The following is a 25,802-nucleotide window of genomic DNA, read 5'->3' as shown; positions in this document are numbered from 1 at the left end:
TAAGGAACTGGAAACAAGAAATGTTACTTTCTAGGATGTAGTGCCACCTATTATTTTGCAATTTTTGGCAAGTGCTAGTGCACCAAGTGTACAAATAGAGGTCACAAGTGATGCTTCAGTTAGTGAGGAGAAAGCAGGGGGATTTGTTGAGTAGTAGGTTGAGAGTTGTATGGTTTCTCATGAAGGAAGAGTGGAGGCTCGAATTCCCACTCCAATTTAGTCCATTGTGCTGCAGTCTACTCACATCTCTTGTCCCATTGAGAGATTTTAGCTTGGGTTAACTATGTGATTTTGATAGATTGTGGGGAGATGTCTTGTTATAAAGAGGCCATGACTCATGATGATAAGCTTAAGTGGGAGCTAGCTATGCAGTCTGAAATGGATTCCATTATGAAGAATCGAACTTGGGAGTGGTTATTTTGAGTGGTTCCTTTGCCAAAGGGAAAAAATGCTTTGCCATCCAAGTTGATCTATAAGTTGAAGGTTATATGTAATACTAAACCAAAGTATAAGGGAAGGTTAGTAGCTAAAGATACTAAGCAAGAAAAAGGTATGGACTTTGATGATATATTTTTTACATGTGGTGAAGTCAACTATTCTTTGCATTGTGCTTTCCTTGATGATATATTTTTTACATGTGGTAAAATCAACTATTCTCTGCATTTTTCTTGCATTGGTGGCTAAGGATAACATGGATCTTGTACAATTGGATATCAAAATAACATTTTTGCATGGTGACCTTCATGATGAGATCTACATCATTAGCTAGAGGGTTTTGTGGAACATGGCAAAGAAAAGCTTCTCTGCAAGCTAAAGAAGAGTCTTTATGGGTTAAAGCATTCCCCAAGTGAATGGTTAATAGGTTTGATGCAATTTCATGGCTACAAGATAAGTGAGACAGGCCATTGCTTATACACTAGCAAGGCTAAAGATGATAGCTTGATAGTATTGCTCCTTTATGTGGATGATATGTTGATAGTTGAGAAAAATAATTATGAGATTGACATCTTGAAAAAAATGTTAATCGAAACCTTTGAAATGAAGGATTTGGGATATGTAAATCATATTCTTGACATGTGCATAATTGGGGATAGAACAAGGAGATTGCTTTGTTTTTCCCAAAATGATTATGTCAGCAAAGTTTTGCAATGTTTCAATATAGAGGAGAGGAAGGCAATTAATACTCCATTGTTGTAACGTGTCCGCCTGTCAACTTGTGGGACATGTCCTAGCAGGCCATCGGGAAGAGAGTCCAGAAAGCCCCACCCAGCACTCTCACGGAATGTCACGGAGTTTGCCATCTAGGTCTTCTCGAGTCTGCCACAAAGCGAAAGCATTCTGACCGTTCCCACTTAGGATCGACCTGAATCAGGGTTTCCCTAACGGTCAAGTTCCTAGAAAGTAACTACCGTCGAGCCCCATATGAACTACTTTACGCAGAAACATCAGGGTCGAAGCGGATTCATGCTGCACTTGGTTGAAGGAGAATGGGAAACAAGAGGGATGTGAAGCTTGACCTCTCTGCCCATAAGGCATAGTCCCATTCTATTCCCCTAAAACAGCATAAATCGGGACTCTAGCTTCCTAGACTCTAGGTCATCATTACCTTGCTATTAATTCTGTTGAGAAAAGTTTCCAGCCAATCAGGACCACCCTTCCATAGGACGGCCCCATGGTCACATCCACCGCACTTTCCTCGAGTTGCGTTAGTTATCTAATTAACTACCACATTTAGTTTGACATGCAAAAATAGCTTCCTTAATTAGCCAATTAATCACCAATTCCTTCACGTAACTTAAGCACTGACATAGAAAAACAATTGTCAAGCAAGTTCCTTTTCAACAATTGATCTTATTTATCAGTCCTTGGAATACATCATATAATCCAGCCCGAAGGCTATTCCACAATCCAGCCCGAAGGCTAATCCATAATCCGCCCAAAGGCAATTCTAGTAATCCTCAGGGATCGCTATTCTAAGTTTCCGCCCGTAGACTAGTATGCAGGCCTCGAGATCCAATGCCGAGTCACGTTGGCCTCTTGTGCAGGACCCGGAGGCAAGGGATTTACAGCCAGAGCCCCCTTAGCATCCAAGCGTCCTCTTGCTCCAAGTAGCACCCATGGAGAGACCTCTCGCGGCGGGTTCGGTCCACGTACCCAGCGCGGCTAATAACCCCCTTGGATAGGGTCAGGAAGACAGTCATGGGTAATTGATGCTGCCTCTCCCTCCACGCCTTCAACCTGAAGCATTAATTATTTTTCCATCTTTAGTTCCTTGAGCAAAGAAGTACAAACAGTGCTCATAACTGTACAAACACAATCAATCCAGTGGTCGTTTGTTTGGCCAACTGCTAAGGTGTGAATCCTTCTCTCTGAATGCATCCGGCATTCGATCCGGGATCAATTGCGACTTGGCAAGATCCCCCAAGGGTTTGGTAAGCAAGATGCTTGTTTACCCTTTAATCCTTGGATTAGGGTTTATACCCTGTTAACCCAACTAACAAATACCTTAGGTTTCCTCACATTAAGTTCAGAAAATCCTGGACAACCTTGTTGTCCTATCTTGATTGGTCAATTTCTTGCTAGACGATACACAACTTCCCTAACTTAGCAAATCAGCCTCAAGGAATGGTGATGTAGCAGGATGACTACTCATCCTCTTGCAGATTAGACTTGTGCATAGAACTTGCCAACCTTGTTCTAAGGAGTGGCAATTCTATTTTGTGATTTAACACAAAACAATGTGATGTTGCAACTTGTTGCATAGGTGTCGCACCTATCTTTGGGATCATTTTTCCCATCACACGGTATTACTTGGTCAAGAATACCCTTGTCAAGATGTAGGGTTTGGGAGTCCTCTTGACCCAAGCCAACCCTAACCATACTAGGCTGACAACGTTTGGCCCTAGGGTTTCTAAATTCAAATGGAAGTCTAGTATTTGGCCAATTGATTCTTAGGGTAAGAACCCTAGATCGTTCTTGCATGGGCGTCTAACTAACCCTAACATTCCGTGAATGTGGGTAGGACATTTGGGATTGAAAGTCTTGACTTGGCATCCCAAGTGCGATACTAGGCAGAATTTTTAACGTAACTAAACACTACCTAGCAGTTTAAGGTGTTTGTTGTACTAAGTGTTTATGCTTTTATGAATCCCATGTGGATTATGCCATTACAAGCGATTTACCTAAATCGATCTAATTGTCTTGTGACAAGACATGATCTTTCCTTAAAAGAGATGCAAATATTTTTCCTAAAAGATGTAAATAATTGCAAGATATAACATTCCATGCAAATATGCGATTCATAGACTTTTTCCTTCTATGCAACTATAAAATGTAAAATGACCATTTCTTTTCCTTGCCTAATCTATAATGATTGACAATTTACAGCTAACTCGTATAAAACCTATGTTGATTTACATAAAGAACTATGCCTATGAACCCTTCGTCTAATGCATTGAATTCAAGCTTTAATATGAAATGCATCCTTTTCTAAATACAAACTTCGATAAAAGAACTTAATGCATGAGCGAATACCATGAGTCCGACATTTAATTAATCCCTCCTTTACCACTTAACTCGACTTAAAATGCAACCATCTTTGCGTGCAATTTTCCATGCATTGTGACCATTTGGACATAATTCGATGGGCATCTACGATGATTTTATACGTGAAACAGAGCTAGGAAATTATTCCCTAAATGCATTATGCACCGTTCTTTTTCGCGAGGCAATCTAGGGTGCATTTAAACAATTCCATATTTTTAACCTATGCAATATGCGTTCAAGATTGCAACTTGGAAATGCAAGCAATCTCAAATGCACGACATGCACTAACTCTTGTAAATCGTCCAAGGAAATAAATTCCCCAATGTATTTTAACTTGACTACGTGCATTAAAGACATGCTTAAATGCATTCTTTTCATGCGAGAATCAATTTTAAGAACCTGGGCATTGAGGTTCGGGGTGTTATCCACATGCAAACTCGGAGTGGAAGCTCCCGCGTGTGCACCTCTCGTCATTTTCTTGGGAGCCATTGACGAATCAAATCCCAGTTTAGCAACTTCCACTTGGGCCCTTTACGCGTTACGAATCCTCTCCGACTGATTTCTATCTCCCGCGCAGGACACAGACCTTTGCAGACTTGGTTTTAAAAAGACCGGGGGAAGCACGTGAGAACAAGTCTTAAGGAGGCCTTTAATGGAAGCTTCCAAGCTTCTATGGCAGAGGATTACGTGGAGAGAGAAGAAGATAATTGGGAGGATGAGGACGCCAATGACGAGGATGGTGATGATAATGATGATGGGGGGGTGAGGACCATGGCGGCAGCGTGGCACGGCAGCGACAGCAGATGGTGGCACGCGGGCAGCACGGCGCGGCGATGGTGGGCCGCTTGGTAGCCTCTCTCTCTCTCTTGCCTCCCTCCCAAGCTCCAGGGGGGGAGGTCTTATAGGTAGAGGGGGGGGAGATAGCCATACACATGGCTAATTGCATGCTTTCTCCTCCCCTTGTGGTCTCCTACTCCACACCACTCCATCTCATGCTCTTCCCACACTCCCTCTCCCTGCCATGCATCGGATGACAGGAGGGGGTTAATAATAATAAAAATTGCACAAAATTTAACCATTATCCATTTTCTTTTTCCCGTGAAGGGTGTTCCCGCATGGAACTACTGGTTTCAAGCCTTGGCTCTTGTGCTCCATGTGGGCTAGAGTTTATTGATGCGCGCGCGGGGTAAGCACTTAACCACCAACATTTACCGATGCGGCATATTATTTTAGTTTGATTTTTGCGTGGATTACAGGTCTTCAATATTTCAAAGCGGAAATATTACAATTGCCTCCATACATGAAACTTATTGTTGATGATTGCCCTAAATATGATGATAAGAGGGCTGAAATAACCAAGATTTCATATTTATCATGCGTGGCTAGTCTCTAATATGCTAAGATTGCCATTTTCTTGGACATTGCCTTTATAGTGAGAGTAGTGAGCAAGTACACGTCAAATCTTAGCAAGAAGCATGGGGATGCAATGAAAAGAAACTTGAGCTACTTGAGTGGTATAATAGGTATGTGCATATGCTTTGGGGGAAGTAGTAGTCATGTACTTGGATAGACAGATGCAAACTATGCAAGAAATGTTGACAACAAGCCCCTTGCACTTCGCCTGCTAGCTCCACATTGTCTCTACTTTACTGTTGGCAATTCTCATGCACATGTCCACCTACCTCCCTACCCATGCCTAGCTATTATGCACACACACCAATCTATCCCATAGGTGTTTGCCTCACACACACACACACACACACACACACAGATGGCACGTGAAAATTTTTATGGATGAGAGAGATGTGTAAATGAGAAAGAGAGATGGAGAAAAGCTACAAAAATGTCAAAAGGAAAGATAATGTTTTTTTAATTTCAAATTATGTTAGTATGTCACGTTGAATATGTATCTCTTCATCCCAATTTTGATATTTAAAAAGCAAGCAACTGATTGTGTTGTTCTTAGAAGTGTGTCTTATGTTGGAAGTGATGAGGTGACACAAGAAGGAAGGCTATGTATAGGCAGCCAACCAATTTGAAAAATCCTATTTGGGGTAATAGCCGAGAGTTGCTCAAATGGATCAAGGCCCAAGAAATGCCTTGTGAATCATCCATGAAATGCTCAAGTCTACTATTGTTACAAGTAATATATAGCAATAAAATGAATTAACCACCATGTGCATTTGCAAATTACATAGGCAATAATTTCACAAGCACCATAAATTAAATTGACATCATCCCAACCACGACCCACCCCAAAGGTGGACAAAGGTATCACCACCAACAATAATTGGTTGGTTCCTTGAAGAGATTAATCCTCATTGCACTTGATGGAGCCTACATGCATACACCTACTAAACAACAATCGCCACAAATTTAAACCCATGTAAATGGCACTTCAAGGGTCAATTTGTTCTACAAGTGTTCTATCATAACATAGGAATTTATGAAGAAGACCCTAAAGTATTATACTCCATGTTTTCCACCAAAGACAGCTTTTTAGTCAAGTTAGTCAAGCCCAATAAGGACTTCTACCTTCTAAAATGCACAAAAACAATGTATCAAACAACAAGAGTACAAAAGGACCTTTGGCATAACGAAATTGCCAAAGGTTGATAATTGGTTGAGGAATTGTACTATGGCCAGGTTGAAGGCAATGTTGATAAATATACTATATTGGATCAAACCCCTCCGGTGATGATCTACTCCCATCTTGTCAAAGCCATATGCTTCTCCATGGAGGCTACCCTTGGGTCAATCCATAACCAATTTATATTATCCACTGAGGTATATGAGAACATATACAACAGTATGCCATATGATGATGAACATGACCAAGATGCAAGCATAACAACCTTGACCCCATCTTTCATACTTAGAAGTGGCCAAATATGCACTTCTCCCAAATAGGATCTTACTTTATAGACTTCTTGTATTTTAGTCCTTTTTTGGCTTCCTCTTTCACAAGTAAGACTACGCATTTTTAATGGTTTTTATTATAGCACCAAATTTAGTACAATTAGTAATCCTAAACCAATTTTGGTTCAAACCAATGATTCTAAACCACAATACAAATTCAGGTTTAGTACCAAATTTGGTACAAAACTGTGTTTTCGAACCACAATACAAAATTTGGAACTGAATTTGGTACACCATAGTACCAAATTTGACCTATGATGTATATTACCTGGGGCCCCAAGAGGAACACCAAGGAAAAGCGAATTCTCTTGCAAGAAAATCTATCTTGTAACATCAACAAGCTTGTTTATCATATTTCATATGATCACAATGAAGAAAAGAACACCAGGCCCAACAAATCTTCATACAGCATCATGTAGATCTCCCATGGTTTTAAATAGAATCAACCATATTCTTCAATATTTTCACAAAATCCATCAATAACACAAAGAAAGCAAAGGAATACACCATCTTTGAATGGAAATACATCACATAGTATTCATCTTCAATATCTTCATAGTCTTCTCTCTCAATCTCTCATATACAATCACTCTATTTGAGTAGAATTGGCTATCTCTGACTCTCTCTCTCTCTCTCTATCAATAATACATCATATCCTCACTACAATCTCTCAAAATCACTCTCAATAATCCCTCTTAGGTCGTGGATACCCCTCCCAAGAGGTATGTCTGATATGAAGAGTCACCAGAGCCACTACAGTGTCTTTTCATAGCTCACTACTGTTACTTCACTCTAATCTTCACTTGAGTCTTCAGCAGCTACTTCTTCCACTTCTTTCAGCTCTTTTGCACTTGTATTCACCTCTTTCCAAGGCTAGAAAACTTTCCCAAGCTACACATACATTCCACAGAATACTTACAGAAGCATACAGAACAGTCACAGAACAGTACCAGAACAGCTACAGTACAGAACAGAACAGAACAGAACAGAAGCTCTACAGAAGGTTACAGAAGACCATCAAAACCACATAACTCACTTTCAAACCATTCCAAACTCTCACAAACCATTCAATAAGCTTTCACAAGATCTCAATCTTCATCAATCAATACTCCATCCCCCCTTACAGAAGACAATCAGAACAAAACAGACCAAAACAGAGCAAAACAGAAGGTATACAGAACCAATCAGAACCTATCAGAACATCACAGAACCACTAACAAACATCATGATATTCCAAAACCCAATCAATATCATCCAAAACACTCTCAAACCACTTCCAAACCAATCAATCATCTCATAAAATCAACCATTCAGCTCTCAAAAACAACAAAAATCAGCCAAAAAACAAGTCATTTCAACACTCAACATATCCCCACACTTAATAAGGAAGCGTCCTCGCGACCCAGGAAAAAGGGAATACAAGTTCAGGGAAAAGCTCAATTTTGATCTTCAATATCTTCTCAAAAAGAATCCATCCACCACGACCCCAACTTATAACCTGTTTCTGATATAAAAATACAAAGAAAGGAAAACCCTTTATACATTAACACCTCTTATCAAACTAAAAATCACAACAAATTTGTCAAGGATATAAGAGTTTGCTTCTTCTTCATCAGCATCAACTTCAATTCTGCATCCACGACCCCATCACCACAATTCTCCAAAATGTAGCTCGTACACGAAATCCAATAGGAAACCACCACGTTCGTATTACATAAATGAACTCACAACACAACCATCTGAATGACTCCTCCAAAAAGAGAGATTTTCATTAAAAAGCATCCACCATACATTGGAAAGGTATCAATGAAGATGATCCCTCTTGAAAGATTGATGTTGTCGGAAACGATCCATAGACAAGGATTCATCTACAAAGTTTTTGGGAGGATTTTGAAAAAACTGGAGACAGCACATCCTTTTCAACAGGACCAAGTATCTGCTAGGCAAACAAAGGGCATGAAAATACAATATATCCAGCTGTTGGGAATCAATGCTCACATTGACATTCATGCACAACTTTGGAATAGGCTTGGAATCATTATGAGAGTGCCTATGCATATACGCCAGGTACTAAGCAAAGTGAGCAGTTAATCTCACTGAGGGATCTGCAGACTGTGAATACTGCTGAGCAAAATGAACATAGTTCTGATAAGCTTGACTGGAAGCTGTCCATTCTCCTAGAATTACTGGCCAATTGATCTGAGGTCCCGTAAGGCAATCATCCGAACTCCATCCCCTTCATCTAGAAATTTGATTATCAAACCCGTCACAGTCACTAACCAACTGAGGTGGTTGAGATATAGAAGTGTTAGGAGAGGGTAATGGAATCAGGAAGAGTGGATGAAATGAGGGATAGGAAAAATCATAAAAGGAAGAAAAGGTTAAAGAAGGAGTGGCAGAAATTTGGAGGGAATCACTAAGGAAGGGTGTTAACTGATAAATAGGAAATGTGGAGGGTACATTAATGGAGGGAGAAGGACAGGGCGGAGAAGGGGAAAATACCCTATCCTCAATAAAGGAACAGTATGTAAAAATGGGAATTTGAGGGAAAGATGAAGGTTGGAAAAAAAGGGGTAAAATAGTTGTGGAATTAGATTGACAAAGGGAAAGATATATAGCATAGCGGTGAGCCATTTGTTGGTAATAGAGGAGGGTAGGAACAGAAGGTCCTAAGAGAGATCGTCTATGATAGGCATCAAAGAATGTAGCATCAAATGGATTATGTTTTGAAATATAGGCTAAGAGATCCAGCCTCAGTTGATTAGTACTCTGGGCAAAGGTAGGAGCTGTGTTTTGTCTTTGATTTAGGACCACAGAATCAATCATGGGATGCCATGAATTATCATGACAATCAGCCACTTTGGAGGAATAACTCTGGAACATGTCAGCTATGCGCAACTCCAAATGGTTGACATACAAAACAACTTGTAAGACCACATCCCCCACATACCATGCCATATCCACCTCATCTGGAATTAACAAGTCTCCTCGTAGATACATGTATGACATCAACATGGTATCTGGCGTGACAGAATCTTCAAAGACCATCCTGACTACCTCTGTCAACAACTCAGCAGACCAAGCCCCACTCCATCCATCCTCTGGAAGAGGTAAATCCATCGTGGAAAGCTTCATATAGAAGACCAACTTCTGTAAGTGGTAGTGGACAAAGAAAGAATGGTCTGGTAGAACATATTCCTGAAACTGCTCAAAGGTAGACCATAACAAGTCCATTCTGGACTGCAATCGTTCCACTTTATCTTGGAATAGAGGGCACAAAGTAGCCTGTCTCTGAAGAGCAGCCAAGTCCTGCTGGGAAAGAGAAGGAATCAATGGAACATTAGGACTTGGAGGAACAAAGCGGGATTTGGTCAGTTGATCTTGCAACTGCTTGATTTGAGAGGCTTGGGATACCACTGTGTCATTAGCAGTCTGTAAAGCTGAAAGTTTGTCATCTAAGATAGCTTGGAACTCCTGTGCTTCTCTGGACATCCTCTCCTTTTCCTCTGAAAGGCTAGTAACCTGTGATTGAGCCTCTAGTAACTGGATTTTCAAAGAAGAAAGCTCATCGCTTTGGGTGGCAACCAGTTGGGTTTGCTGTTCCATTTGCTTAAATAAATCTGCTAGGGTATCCTTAGCAGAAGCTAACTCAGATGTTGCCTTATGCAACTGGTCCTTAGACTGCATGAGCTCTTCATAAAAAGACGCGTACAGCTGTTGAACACAGGCTATCACTGACAACTCAATGGAGCTCTGAATATCTTTACAAAGAAAAGGAATTGCATCTCCTGAGACTAGACTGTTCAGGGAGGGAACTGATATGTCCAATGATCCTTCTCGATGTGCTCTGAACAGGTTATTGCAAGTGAGATACCCAGGGAGTTCACTGCCAGAGGTAGCAGGAATGGGCACTGAAGGAAGTACTGAAGGAGCTTTATCCGCTACCCGCTTCAAGCGTTTGCGCTGGATGACCAGGGGAGGCGGAGAATCATCATCCTCTATGTCAATGGGTTCGGACTCATCTGAAGGTGGAGGAGGAGGTACTGGATCTGATGGAGGAGGTGGAGGCACAGTCTGTGGTAGACCTGAATAGGTCAAGAAGGCAGACAAATATGATCCATATGTGACATTGGTAACATTACCCCTGGTGACTTTAACGAAATGTTGATCCATTTTAGTGAGGAGGTAAGTGCTCCAATCAATAGCAACTCCTTTCAACACCATCCTGGAAGCGGTGAAAAGCTCTTTGGACAAGTACTGGGATGGCGTTTTGGCAGGCATAAACCTGTCCTGGAGAAACTGACAGATCGTCTTCCATACGGGATCAGTGATCATAGAAAAGGAAACTCCTGAAGAGTTGATCACCTTCTTAACATCCAACATTTCCCTTGTCTGCTTTTGCAACAGCTTCAGAATCTCTTCATTAGAGAAAAGATGACGAGTGGTAACAAAAGGTTCACCTTTGGAGGGAAGAGACAGAGCCTTCCCTAAGCCTCGCGGTGTCAAAGTCATAGAAATGCCCTGGACAAGTCCTGTCTTCTTGCTGTAAGAGGCCAGAAACTCATCACATAATGACGGATCCGCTGGAAGCAATGGAAAAGAAGTAGCCACAAAAGCAGCAAGTCCCGCCTTCGTGAGAGGCTCAAAAGTAAGTAGGGAAGAGTAATCCCTACTAACTAATGGGACGTACTGGATAGGGGGAGGAGCATGAGAAGGTGCCATTCAGATGGTTACACACACACCACAAACACAGACAATCAAGGAGAATGCCTGCAAAGCAACAGACAAAAAACCAAAGATAAGAGAACAACCAAAACAATAAAACGTGACTCGACCAACTAACCCCAAGCAAACCACATCCTAGAAAAAATTTGACATGACCTTGAGACATATGCGACCGAAAGCTTCATGCGATGCATCAGACAAACACCCAGAACCCCGTATCAGGCAAGAAAAGAAAAAAACTGCATACCATACCCGTAACCGTAACAAAGACAGTAAACCAAAACAATACCACATCCGACACATATCAAGACGACATCGTTGATAAACCAGGACTGGACCAGGAAAATAACTCTAAGGACTGCGCATACCCATCCCACGAAACGGTTCATTAAAAAGGGAAATTAAGTGCAGTGAGGGGGAATTAATTTAATGAAGGGTTAATTTTAATAAATTATTAAGAATAGGTAAATTTTTATTAGGTGATAAACCTTAGCAAGAAAACGGCGGTTCCTTCTTATAAATTAAATTACCAATTATTAGGTGAAAACGGTGCATTAATTCGAATCCCGGACTTCGATACCCAGACTGGGTCTCTAAATGCAAGTTCATTGATTACAAATTAAGGTGATGTGGAGCGCTTTTTTGCCAGCGCATGTTGACGGCGGGTTCATTTTAATTAAAAATTAAAGTGCCTCGGTAGCGCACGTAGCGCGTGCTAAGTGAACGGCGGGTTTATTTTAATTAAAAAGTATGTGTGTGATGAGCGCGAATGCGCGTGCCATGGTGGTAGTTAGGTTTGATTTATGTTAAATATTGGTGTGTTTGTTTGTGTGTTTTTTTTCTGGTTGTTTTTTTTTTTGGTTTAAATATTAACCGTGGGTTTTGGGGAAGCATGTGTTTGTTTTGTATTTTTTAAAAAACGAATAAAAGGGAAATACCTGGTAGTGGGTGTATGAAAATGCAAAGAATGCGCTCTCCTCAATCCAAAAATATCTAGATTTTTTTTCTAGACAGTTAGTTGGTGTGTGGAGGAAAAATGTGTTGGTTATATTGTTTTTTTTTAATAAAATTTGTGAGGAAGTTAGGTGTGAAAGGAAATATTATAACAGCTAAGAAAAATATGCCAAAGAGAAATAAAAATGGTAAGGGAAGTGTGAGGAATTTTTCAAAAATTAATTTGGAATTTTTTTAGCATTTTAAATGAATTTTGATCATATTTTTGGGTATTTGAAAAGATGTTGGAATGTGAAAAATGGGCAAAAATATTTTTCTGAAATTTACAGGTTGAGAAAAATATGGCCGTGGGTTGCAAAAATAAAAGGAAAGTGTTCTAGATTTTTCGGGATTTTTTCAGAATTGAAATGAGTTTTTAAGGATTTGTTGGGTATTTTGCAATGTTTGTGTTTGTTTTTGGTGTTTTGTTTTTTGTTTTTTTTTTGTTTTTTGTTTGATAAATTAATTAATTGGTTGTAAATATGGGTGCCATGTGTAAAAATAGTGTAAAGTGAAAAAGGAATGGAAAAAAGGTCAAGGGGGGTTGAGAGGAAATTTGTAGAATTGGTTTAGAATTGTTTGGGGTATTTTGGACTAATTTAAAATGAGGTTTTGTTTGTTGTTTGTTTGGTTTTTTGTTTTGTTTTGTTTTTTTTGTTCTCTTTGTGTTTTGTAGGTAATTTTGAATAAATTTGGAAAATATGGAATTTTTTTTGGAATTGTGTAATAGGAAATTTCAAGCTATAAATATATATATATATATATATATATATTGGGGGAAAAAGGTGGCAGTAATTTTTAATAATATTGAAAAATGTGTGTTAAATTCGTGTATGATGATTTGTGGTAAATTTTTAGTGTGTTTAATGGAGGTGTGGATTTTTTTTAAAAAAATGATCGTCGGGATGTCAAAAGGAATACCCGAACACTCGTGACAGCTGCGCATGCATGAACCAGCACGCACCACCTCAATCAGCAAAGTCAAACGCGCGTCCTGCGCATGAACAGCAGCTAAAAAAAATACTCCCGCGCGAACAACACACATACGCTGGTGCGCACACGAACGACTGTCGAGGGAGGGGAGGTGAAGCCAACGAGGATTGGGGGGAAAGCTGGTTAAGGGGAGTGGGGTGTGAATGGGTGGGAGAGATGGTGATGGGAGGAATGAGGGGTAGTAAGGGTGGGGGGTGTGAGCAGGGGGCGAGGTTGGGGATGGGGGCTAGTGGGTGTTCTGGGGGGGAATGGGGGCTAGTGAGGAGATAGGGGATAGTGGGTTTGTGTGACAGTGGGGGGGATGTGTAATGGTGGGAAGGGGAATTGAGGTGGGGGGGTAAGGGGGGCTTAGATGGGGGGTAATGGGTTAGTGGGTGGGAAGGGGGGTTAGTGGGGGTAAGTGGGTTAGTGGGTGGGAAGGGGGGAGGCGGCGGACGTGGCGGCGGCAGGCAGGAGCATTCGTGGCGGGAGGAGGCGCGGGCGACGGCGGTACAGGGCGCGGACACAGGGCCGTCAGAGGCGTGGAGGAGGGACCCACGAGAAGGGGAGGCCCATGGGGTGGCAGCGCATGGCGGAGAGGCCCACGACGGGCGTGTCGACGGCGGGGAGGAGGCCACTGCAGAGGCGCCGGCGGGCGGTGCTCCACGGGCCACGTGGGCAGGCACTGCGGGAGCGCGGGCGGCACAACGACGGGCGGGGCGGGTTGGAGGGCGGTCGCACTGCTAACGGGCAGGGCAGGAGGGAGAGGAAGGAGGGGAAGGAGAGGGGAGGAAGGAGGAGAAAAGGAGGAGGGGGGAAGGGAAGGGAGGACGCAGGGAAGAGGGAGGGAGAAGAAGATGGGGAAGAGGGAGAATGGCAGGGAGGCGGTTGGGGGGGATGGGTCATGAGAGGGGAGAGGGGATAGGGAAAGGCAGGAAGGGTAGGGGTAACGGGCGGGGTAGGGGTAGGGGTAAGGTAAGTGTAAGGGTTAGGGTAGGGTAGGGTAGGGGTTGGGGAAATGGGCGGGGTAGGGGTGGGGGAAATGGGCGGGGTAGGGGTAGGGGTAAATGGGCCGGGTAGGGGTAGGGGTAAATGGGCCGGGTAGGGGTAGGGGTAAATGGGTGGGGTAGGGGTAGGGGTGGGGGAAATGGGCAGGGTAGGGGTAGGGGTAAATGGGTGGGGTAGGGGCCCAAGAAGGAGGCATACCCCGTTCCGCGCGCGTGCGCGGAGCGGGGTAAAAAAATTTACCGTGACGGGATTGAAAGAACGCACGGATGATGAGACGAGGCACGCGGACGCGACCGGGGCGCGTTAAGACGCGTAAAATCGAGATCGGGTGCGTTCACGCGCAAGACGAAGCGCGTGAAAACACGTAAAATTAAAGAAAAATTAATATCTCCCAATCCGGACGTCAAACCGAAATATCGTAAAAACAAAAAGTGGGCAGGACGACAGGGGAAAGACAGGGAAAATAGACGACGGAGGTTCCGGGAAGGGTAAAGGGCGGTCACATGCAAAAAACCCAAAAAACGAACCAAAAACGCAATTAAAAATTAATAGCGGGAAATCCGTGCATCGGAACGAGGTGCAAGAAAAAGAAAAACTGGGCAAAAAGACGTACCTGACCAGCCTATCACATCAAAACATAATTCCAACTGAGAGAAGACACGTTCACGTGGGAAAAACCCAAAAAACCGACCCAAAAATGGGATCGAAAATTAATATCGGACGAACCGTTCGCCGGAATGACATGCAGTAAGAAGGAAAAATGTCCGCGGGAAAGAGTGGCACAGGGTTATCACGTTAAACCGTAGTTCTGGTGGAAGTAGGAGGGGTTTACATGCGAAAAACTCCAAAAATACTCCCGAAAACTAATTTAAAAATTAATACGTAAAAATTCGAAAGTCGAAAGAGGGTGGAGGAAAAAGGAAAAAGGTGACGGAAGACACAGGGAACACGGCGGTCAAATCAAATTGAATTTCTGATGCAAACAGGGCAGGTTCACATGGAAAAATGTCAAAAATACGCACGAAAAAGGTGTAAAAAACCGGAAAATTAATATTGGACAAACCGTGTATCAGAATGACACGGAATAAAAAGGAAAAATGTCAGGGGAAAAGTGGTTGTCAGGGTTATGATGTCAGAGCATAGTTCCGAAGCAAGAAAAGCGCGTTCACATGGAAAACCGGCTAAGTTGCGCAAAATGCTTCAAAAATTAATAACGCGAAAATCGTACACCGGAACAGGGGTAGGTAAAAAGGAAAAATGGTCAGTTTAAAGAGAGGAACAGGGCTATGAGACTGGATGTGGACTTTGGGGAACGTAGGGTCCATTCACATGGCAGGACCGCAAAAGCAGGGAATAAAGGAAAACGGGAAGGGAACAGCCCCAAGGGTGGGTGGAACATAACCGGGTGGGTGGGAAGGGATCCCATGAGGGTAAAAGCAAGTCATGGCATACATGCATGAACAGGTTAAGGCATATGCAGAGGGGTATACAATGTAGACGCGCAGGGACGCATCCCACACTTAAGACCGTAACGGATAGGGTTAACCGAGCAACAGGGACCTAGGACCACGCCACAGACTATCCACTAACGTCCCCACACTTAAAACATGACCAGCACTGAGAAACAAAAGTTGTAGGGTTAGAAAAACTTGGCCCATTTTGTTGAGGAGCAAAGTAAGGGTGAGTGTCGATGGCACGTTCAGTGTTGTAGTCGGCTTCTGGAGGTACCAAGGCATCTTCGCTGTACACGTCCGTCATGGAAGGGACCACGCAGCAGCACCCAGGGAGGTAGCTGATGGAAGGAATCGCAGGAAATGCGTTGTCGATGATGAGGGATATTGCACTCAACTCACAGTCACTCAATTGGAATGAAAGAACAGTCACTCGCCCCATGACTAATATCACTCGAGGAATAAGGATTGAAACCCATATCTCATACCCGGTTTAGAAATCGACAAGGGGGAATGGTGCAGAAGGAGTATGCCAGGGTGCACATTTGATGGTGCATAAGTACGTCCAACCCGTCTGGCACAGGTGCAAGAAGGAAGGCAAGGGAGCCTTACAGTGCAGTGTACAGAACAGGGTGACGTGTCTTGTGATGACGGCAAAGACCCATCCCGTGGGTGCACAAGGAAACTGGAACATACCTGACTCCAAGTGTCGTAACGTCCCTCAATCTCACCTCTCGGTAATTGATTGAAGAAACTCCAGTCACACTCAACCCACCCTCTGTCTCACTCTCTGTTGATAGATACAGGAGGGCAGCCTTTTCCTGAAACCCATTGATGTAATCCTCACAGTCACTTGTGTAAAGGTTGTATGCCTTGTGCACGTTTGATAGTGCAACTGTGCATCCCTCCCTGTGTCGGTATACAGTGCGAGAAGGAAGGCCAGGGAGCCTTACGATGCAGTGTACAGAAACAAATTGTGCTTTGTGCATTGAGAGGCCCATCCCGTGGGTGCAACACTGCATTCACACTTCGCACCTCTCATTTGATTTGAAGGGAAAAGACTGGTCACTCGCCCCACCCTCTGTCTCACTCTCTGTTGATAGTTACAGAGGGCAACCCATACTCACTTTCCCATCCGGTTAGGATGAAAGCTCACGTCACCCACCCTCTGTCTCACTCTCTGTTGATAGTTACAGAGGGCAACCCATACTCACTTTCCCATCCGGTTAGGATGAAAGCTCACGTCACTTGATTGTTTGTCGATGAAGATCGCGTCATCAGTTGTTGAAGAGGCGTACCCAGGGAGGTAGCCATCAAATCGAATGTTGTGTTGAATAGGACATGTCATCTGCTAGAGGACAGTTAGATGCTCTGCAGAAAGACCCAGGACATAGCGTACCAAGGGAGGCAGCTTCGGAATTGGATCTTGGAAATATCAATTAATGAATCCACTTTCTGGACTGCTGGGTGTTACCACCTTTTCCACAGCCAGCTTCCCGCTGGCTTCCATACACTGGAGAGCCATCCTACGAATTTCGTCCAAACATTCCAGGTGCAAGAGACAGCGTTGCAGTGAATCATCATCCCCCAAACACTCTTTGATATCCACTCTCAAAGAGGGTAATTCCAGTTCAACAGGAAAAACAGCTTCTGTACCATATACCAACTGGAAGGGTGTCTGTCCTGTTGCTGCTTTATGGGAGGTTCTATACGCCCAGAGGACCTCTATAAGTCGATCATCCCAATCACGACGATGTGCGGCAATCGTTCTTGTCAGAATCGAACAGAGGATGCGATTGGTGACTTCGACTTGGCCGTTGGCTCTGGAGTAATAAGGAGTGGACTTGCGATGGCGGATCTTATACAACTCTGTCAACTCTTCCATGACTTTATTAAGGAAATGAGTGCCTCTATCACTTACCAGCTCTAAGGGACTGCCAAAACGGGTGATGATATTCTCGTACATGAACAGGGCCACGCTGTTACCATCGTCCCGCTTTAGGGCTTTAGCTTCACACCACTTTGTAACATAATCCGTACATACGAGGAGGTATCGGTTCTGTTTCCTTCTGGTAGGAGGATTGATCGGACCTACGAAGTCGATGCCCCACTTCTCAAATGGCTTTAAAGGAAGGATACGTTGCAATGGCATGGCACTTGTCTTCGTGGGTTTCCCCATTCTTTGACAAGCATCACATCTTTTACAGTAATCATAGGCATCTTTGTGAATTGTAGGCCACCAATATCCTGCTAGTAGAGCCTTCCTGGCTGTAGCTTCTCCTGCAAAGTGACCTCCACATGGCTCGTCATGGCAAGCCTTCAGAACAATCCCAATCTCTCCTCCTGCAACACATCTTCTGAGCACTTCATCTTTGCCTTTCTTGTACAGTGCACCACCTAGCAGGGTGTATGGGGCTGATTCTAGCATAAGCTTCTTCCTCTCCCGACTAGAAATGCTAGGAGGGTACTGTTGGGTTGCTAACAGATTGTCAATGTCTGCATACCAGGGAGTTATAGTTTCTACCAAGAATAGGGAAGCATCAGGGAGGTCTGGGTCATCCTTCTCCTCGTCTGCAGTTTGTGGGATACGCGACAGATGATCAGCCAGAACATGGGAACGACCAGGCTTAGTAATCGCCTCAAAGTCGAACTCCTGAAATAGAAGGAGCCATCTCATCATTCGTCCTTTCACATCTGCTTTGTTCATCAAGAAGGACAGGGCCTCATGATCCACATAAAATTTAAAGTGGGTGGATAGGAGGTAATGGCGAAACTTTTCCAGGGCAAACACCATTGCCAAGCACTCCAGCTCTGTCACTGTATAGTTCCGTTCCCTATCAGTGACTTTTCGGCTTGCATAATAGATCGGTTGATCCAACTTCGAGGAGCCCTTCTGGCAGAGGACAGCACCTAAGCCTTCAATTGATGCATCAGTGTGTACATGGAACTCTTTCGTCCAATCAGGAGGTTGCAGAATGGGTGCCTCAATCAGACACTGCTTCAAAGTATGGAAGGCTTTGTCACATTCTTCCGTCCAAGTAAACTCTGCATCTTTCCTCAGAAGCTTGTGCAAGGAGGTTGCCTTTGTTGCAAAATGGGCTATGAACCTTCTGTAGTAACCCACATGGCCTAAGAATCCCCTCAACTGTTTGAGGTTGGTGGGTGCTGTCAGAGCTGCGACCTTTTCAATCTTTGTAGGGTCTGTTGATATCCCTTGTGCAGAGACAATGTGGCCCAACAGAACTCCAGAAGAGACCCCAAAGATGCATTTGTCGGGGTTGAGGGAAATCCCATACTCCCGGCATCGGTCAAAGCATTGTTCCAGGTGTTCCCAGTGTTCACGGATCAAACTATAGACACAGAAGTCATCCAAATATACCTTAATAAAGTCGTGTAGATGATTTTGAAATGCGGCCATCATGACTCGTTGGAAAGTAGCAGGGGCATTGCAGAGTCCAAACGGCATCACTCGGTAAGCGTAGGTTCCCCATTCTATGGTGAAGGTTGTTTTGGATTGGTCTTCTTCTGCGATCTGCACTTGGTTGTATCCACTAAATCCATCCAGAAGGGAATAAAGCTCATGTCCTGCCACTCTGTCCAACAGTTGGTCTGTGAAAGGGATAGGAAAGTGATCCTTCTTTGTCTTGGAATTAAGCTTTCGGAAATCCACACATATTCGCAATTTGCCATTCTTCTTGGGTACAACCACGATGGGTGAAACCCATTCACTATTTGCCACCGGATAGATGAGCTCGGCTTCCAAAAGCTTCAGCAGCTCCGCTTTCACCAATGTGGAATAATTCGGGTTCATTCGCCTCTGTCGTTGCCGTACGGGCTTGACATCAGGCTCCAAGTCAATATGATGTTGACATATTGTGGGATCAATCCCCTTTAGGTCTTTGTAGGACCATGCAAACACGTCCAAATTTTCTTTCAACAAGTTGTACAAGGTTGACAACTCCTCTTCTGGGAGACTGCTACCCACCTTCAAGTGGCGTTCAGTGCCTTCTGCATCCACAAAGGTTAACTGCCTTTCACCTTCTACTTCACGGATGAAGGTCCCGCGGACTGCTTCTGGGTACAGATCCGACTCCTTCAAGGGAGTGGTGTCCTCTTCTGATGTCCCACTAGAACCAATTTCTTCTTTTGGTGGAGACTTAGGTTGCTCCTTAAGATGTTGGAATGGGATTAGAGCCGTTTCGGGTTTGGTTTCAAAATTAATTACCTCTTGGCTTGAAGACTCCTCTTCTGAAGATGACACATCCAGGAACGTCACATAACAGGGACCCTCTGATGCCTGTTGGGTTGGTGGGATTGGTGCTTGTTGGCACGGTGCATCATCATCATCTTTCTTTGGCAAGGATGGGTGAGGACGGCATGAGCCACTGCTGAAAGACGGCTTGTTCTTCTTAACCCACGTCTTATAAGAATTTTGCATATAAGAAGATCCATTTACCAGACCAAATGGTACCATCACCATTCTGTCCCATAGCATGAGCTCATCTGCTTCTGATGCTTCTGGAACTTCTTCTCCATACATATCCTCTTCAGTTGGGATAGACTCTTCTGGCTCACTTTCATAACCTTCTTCGTCCATATCATATCCAACCTCTTCTGTCTCTGTCTCTGCTTCTGTCTCTGCTTCTGCTTCTGTTTCTGTCTTTGTCTCTGTAGGAGCTTTGTAACAGAAGAACAGATTCTCTGTTTCCTCTCCTGCCTCTGTCTCTGGCTCTGCTATGGCCATGTAACAGGGAGAGCAGTACATCCATGCTTCTATCTCACTATCAGAAGTGATTTCAGAAGTCATTCCCAGTTCAGGCAGGAAGTATTAACCCATTGATAATGGCTTTGCATCTTTTGGAAGTCGGCTTACAGTATCCACTGTTAAGGAATGTGCCACTGTTTTCTTGGGAAGGATCTGTTTGACAGCATCTTCGTCTGCTGATGTTCCATCTGTAGCCTCATTAGGGGAGTCAGAAGATAATTCCAAGGAGGTGGATCCATGTCCTTTTTGAGAACCATACAGTTTCAGCACCACTTTGTTGGGTCCTCTGCCCAAGATCAAGGTTCCTTTGAACCAATCCGTCCTTGCTCGAGCTTCAAAAAGCCATGGTCTGCCCAGTAACAGAGGATAGGATGTACAATAAGAGTTTGGCTTCACTACCAGATAGGTTAGCCAATAATCTTTTCCAGCCACTGTAGTCTTCACATATGGGAGAATGCCCAAAGGCTTGATTCTACTCTGATCCGCCAGTCTGATGAGCCATTGGGTTGGTTGCACACCTTGTAAGCCTAGATCCTTCATTGTAACATCCGTCGTAATGTTTACTGATGAACCACCATCAATCAGTGCATTTGCAATAAAGCAGCCTTCTATCCACACGCCAGTCTCTGGGGTATCCGGATCTAGGAAAGCATTAGCCACATCCACTTCTTTTACAGGCTCTGGAGCCTTGTTGGACTTTGTTGCTGTTGAGGGAGCAATCCTTAAGCCACGTCTTCTTGTTAGTATACTTTTGAACCTTTTCCGGCAACTGGGGGACAACATCAATAATTGTCGGAATGTGAGGTTTGGTTTAAAGGTATCTAGATCTCTGACTAGATCGTATTCCTTAATAGGATCCATTGGCTTCTCTAACCGATTAGGGAATGGGGCAACACCCATTTTCATTTTCCCTCTTTCTTCCAACAAAGGCATCATGGGAACTTCTTCTGCCAGTTGTGGCACGTTCTCCTCTTCTGTATCCTGGACCTCTGGTCCTGTCTCTGTAACTGTCTCTGTAACTCTCTGTGGCACTGTAGTGCTCTGTACGGCACTGTCAGGCTCTCTTCTGTTCTGTTCTTCTGGTGGAAGATTGAACTTCACTGTTCTGGCAGAAGGGTTATTTTCTTTTTGGACAGGTGGTTCCTTCTGCTTTGCACGCGTGATGGCAGCAACTTCCAATTCCACCAAATTGGAGGTAGGCTCTTGGGCCTTGGCCGGACTATCAGTAGCACTGTTTTTCACTGGGGCTGGGCTTGGACAGTCTTTTGCAGTGTGGCCTTCTCCTTTGCATCGACTGCATAAGGGCTTGTAATCCACTGACCTTCGAGGATTTGGACAATTTGGTGAGATGTGTCCCTTTTCTCCGCATCTATAACATTCCACTTCTGATCTCTGACCACCGCCAGACTGTCTTCCTCTGTAACTTTGAGAGGGAAATCTTCTGGGTCCGAAATTAGGACCAAACTCTCTAGGCTTGGATCCAATATCCTGTGTTGTCATTTTGGATTCCAGCAAGTTGAATCTTGCGTCTTCTTCCTTCCTTCTCCTATCATGCATCTCCTTCAGAGAGCAAATGTCCTCTGTATGGTTCTTCCGCAAACAGTAGGAACAGAAGGCCCCAGGGATGGTTGGTTTTCGTGTACATTCAGTGGCTAAATGGCCTGCTTGATGACACTTACCACACCAAGTATTTGACCGCATCACATCTCTTCCTGCTCCTACAACATTGGATAGGCTAGCGGTATTCACTTTCAACGTCTGTAGTTGTTCTGTAATCACATCCATCAACTCCTTTTTGATGTTTGCAACTGAGTTGGATAAGTAGTCCTTCAAGCTTTCTCCTCCTGAGGCACTGGCAGGAGGGTTTTGAGGAGTCTCTGTAATCACTGCATAAACGGGCTGGGCTGGTACAGAGGGGTCTCTGTTCTGGTTCTGATTCAGAGCTCCTGTTTGAACTGTTGGCTGTTGGCTCCAGTTGGTAGGGTTCCACTGTTGCTGCTGATTTGGCATTGACGAAATTGGTTGGGACCATTGTTGTTGAGGTTGAACCACCATTTCAGGCATGGATTGTGGCCACTGTGGATTTGGTGCACTGTACTGTGATACCGGGGGCATCTGTTGGTAGGGATAGGGAACAGTCCCTGGAACTGCATTTGGTGGATACATCATTCCTGGCATCAGAGGAGGTAGGACTCCTCTTCCTGAATTCATCGCCAATCTAGCTTCCACTTCATCGTACAGTCTTGCACCTTCTGCTGCAGCTTGCAGTGTGGCTGGTCTTTGCAGCTCCACAAACTTACGGACTTCTGGTTGTAATCCTCTGAGAAACACTCCCTTCTGAAGAAATGAGAGGAAAACCAACAAAGCAACGAACTTGACAAAGTAGAAAAAAAAATAGATTGGTTATAGCGCTGCAACGGATAGCAGGAGTGCAAGCACCTGAGGATTCAGCACGAGAGGATAGGGTCATTAAAAGGAGTTCAGTCACCATGCTCAAGAGCATCAGGCTATGGAACCTCCTACAATGAACAAATAAGAACAAGGATGATTCTCCCTGGTAGCTTGCTCTTCTCCACCGGCAACCCATTTTTGTGCCTCCCTATCCAACACATGCAAACAAATCCCATCGTATCTTCTTTTCCCTCAACCCTAATGAAGCACCAAATACCCTAACGCTTAACTTTTAATGAAAAAAATAAATAACATATTTAATGTACTAAAACACTTTTTAAAAAAACAAAACAAATGCATGGTCCTATTCTATATTGCCTCTCAAATGAGTCTCTAAGCTCAATCCCTTTGAGACCCCTTGAAAGTATCTCCATGTCCTTTCATAGTCCCTTCATCCCCCTTCCTCAAAGTTAGCAATACTACACTATTTCTCTAGCGTCTCCACCATGGTACCATCTTCATCCTCCTCTATGGTGGCCTTTCCCTACTCTTCACCTCTCCATCCTTGCCAATATCTTCCTCCCCATTGCTATCTTCCTCTCCTTTAAGAGACACGCATCATCTTCACTTCCCTTTCTCCTATGATACCCTCTCAGACCCATCATCCTATTGTTAAGGGTCTCATATCTTAAATAAATCTAATGTCATCTAACAATAACCTTTAACAACACAAAAGTTAAAGCCTCACTCAAGTTACACAACCTAAGATAAATAAGCTCTTGAAAGACGTGGAAAACAAAACCCCAAAGAGCAACCCTAAGGTTTAAAAACTCTTAATATCTATCATTAGCATTTCTTTAAAAAAATAAAAAACTTTTTGCAAAGATAAATCTCTAATGGGGTTCTCTTCCTAGCTATCAATGCTAATAAACCCCTACATCCGAAGATACATAAAGATGTGGCTACAATCAAATGGTATTCCCTCAAGTGCCTATGGAGCTACATGATGGAGTCTTATTTATTTCCCCGTTGGAATGGAGGAGTTGTGCTCATGATCCATGTGAAAGATTGAACCCTATCCTTCAACAAGTATGCAAACTTTTTAGTGTGGAAGTATGACATAGGCAGGAGTTCCCTTACTCTGGTGGTCTTGGATTTGGAGTCCCATACCCTACCATGGCTAGGCCTTGTGATCAAAGTTGTATTACTAACAATTTTGGAATTGTTTTGTATTAGACAGTGGTTCTTCTTTGACAAGGTTTGCGAGGACGCTTCACGTTTCAGTGTGGGAGGAATATGATGACACTCAAAAGAAGCATAAAAACAAGGCACAAAAGAATCCAAGCATGCATCATATTTTTATTTTTTGTCAAGAGAATAATACTACATTGTTACAAAATCACCAAAAAGAGATAGAGATATGAGGGGGCCACATCCACATCCACATCTATCATAAATAAATGGTATACACAAAAGGAATACTCAAAATTAAAGGCCAAAGGTCTTATGATATCAAATGTATCAAAAGTTTCAAAGAAATAATAAAAATACGAAGGGGTTTGCTTTTTGGGGAAGAGGTGGGGTGGAGTGCACGAATGGTTATGTGCCTCTCTCCCTTCCCTCTCTCTTGTCCAATCGCATATTCTCCTTTTTTGGTGGTGCAAAAAGTTGTTCTCTCTCCTATCTCCTCTGTCTTTTGTGCAAAAATTTCTCTTTTCCCTTTTGTTCTTGCATAATGGTTGAAGCTATGGATGAAGATGATGAAGATAACAAATTTTTTCATTATTAAAAAAGAGATTTATGGTTTCTTTTCAGTTTTGAGATTAATGGCAGAGCCATACACATAGATTTTGTGTGCTTTGTCCCTGGTTTTGTGGTTGATTATGTTTGCGGGAGGGTTGTTGTCATTGAGGATATGCTAAGGGCACATTGTTGCCGCGAACCCAAAAAGTGGATTCAATATTTGCCACTGGTTGAGTTTGCCTACAATGCTTCTTACCAACAAAGCATTCAGATGACCCCTTTTCAAGCATTGTATGGGCATAATTGTCGTAGTCCTTTAAGCTTTTTGGATCCAACCTTGAGGGTTGAAGCTTCAAAACACATGCTGGAAGACATGGATGACCAAATCAAGTCAATAAGACAGGACATCCAAGCTGCCAAGGACAGGCAGAAGGCTTATACGGACCTAAAACATCAAGACAGATCCTTCGTTGAAGGTAACATAGTCTTCATTCGCGTACGTCCAAAGAAGAGTTCCCTATCCTTGGGTGAATGCAAAAAGCTAAGTCCAAGGTATTGTGGACCCTACAAGATTCTCAAGTGCCTAGGGCATAATGCTTACAGACTACAACTCCCTAAAAACCTAAAAGTCCATAATGTATTCCATATCAGCCTACTAAAAAAGTATGTGCCTAACCCTAGCCACGTGCTTGATGATCAACAAGTTGTAATGCCTAGCCAAGGAGTCCTTGAGCTACGGCCTAACACGATCTTAGATGTTAGGGAGAGGCATTTGAGATCCAGGACCTTGAGAGAATACCTCATCCAATGGAAATATTATCCCGAAGAGGATGCCACTTGGATGGATGAAAGAACTCTCAACCAACAATACCCCCAGTTCTTCTCGAGATGAGGAAATCTTGATTCCTCTAAGGGAGAGAGAATGTAATATTTTCGCACGAAATATTAATGATTTTAGACCCCACACACCCCGTCCAAGAGCAATTTCAAGTGACCTCCCCGCAACAAAAAGAACCTTGGCTAAGTGCTCCCTCCGCGTGCATCAACGAACTCTAGCCCGCTTGGTGCACAAAAGCCGTGGCTTGAAGACCGCAAGCCCACACGGGAACACCCTTCACAGGGAAAAAAAGGAGATAATGGATAAATTTGTGAAATTTTTTTTATTAATAGCCCCCTCCCCCTCAGCCGATGCATGGCGAGGAGAGGGCACATGAGTGTGAGAGGAGTTAAGTAGGAGCATGGGGAGGGGATCATGCTGGCCGCCACTTGTGTGGCTACTCCCCCCCTTG

Source organism: Lygodium microphyllum, chromosome 19 (genome assembly GCF_053477565.2).
Source record: "Lygodium microphyllum isolate KBCC chromosome 19, Lygodium_microphyllum_v1.1.10, whole genome shotgun sequence".
NCBI classification, from domain to species: Eukaryota; Viridiplantae; Streptophyta; class Polypodiopsida; order Schizaeales; family Lygodiaceae; genus Lygodium; species Lygodium microphyllum.
The sequence above is the reverse complement of the archived record's forward strand: the minus strand, read 5'-3'. Positions refer to the sequence as shown.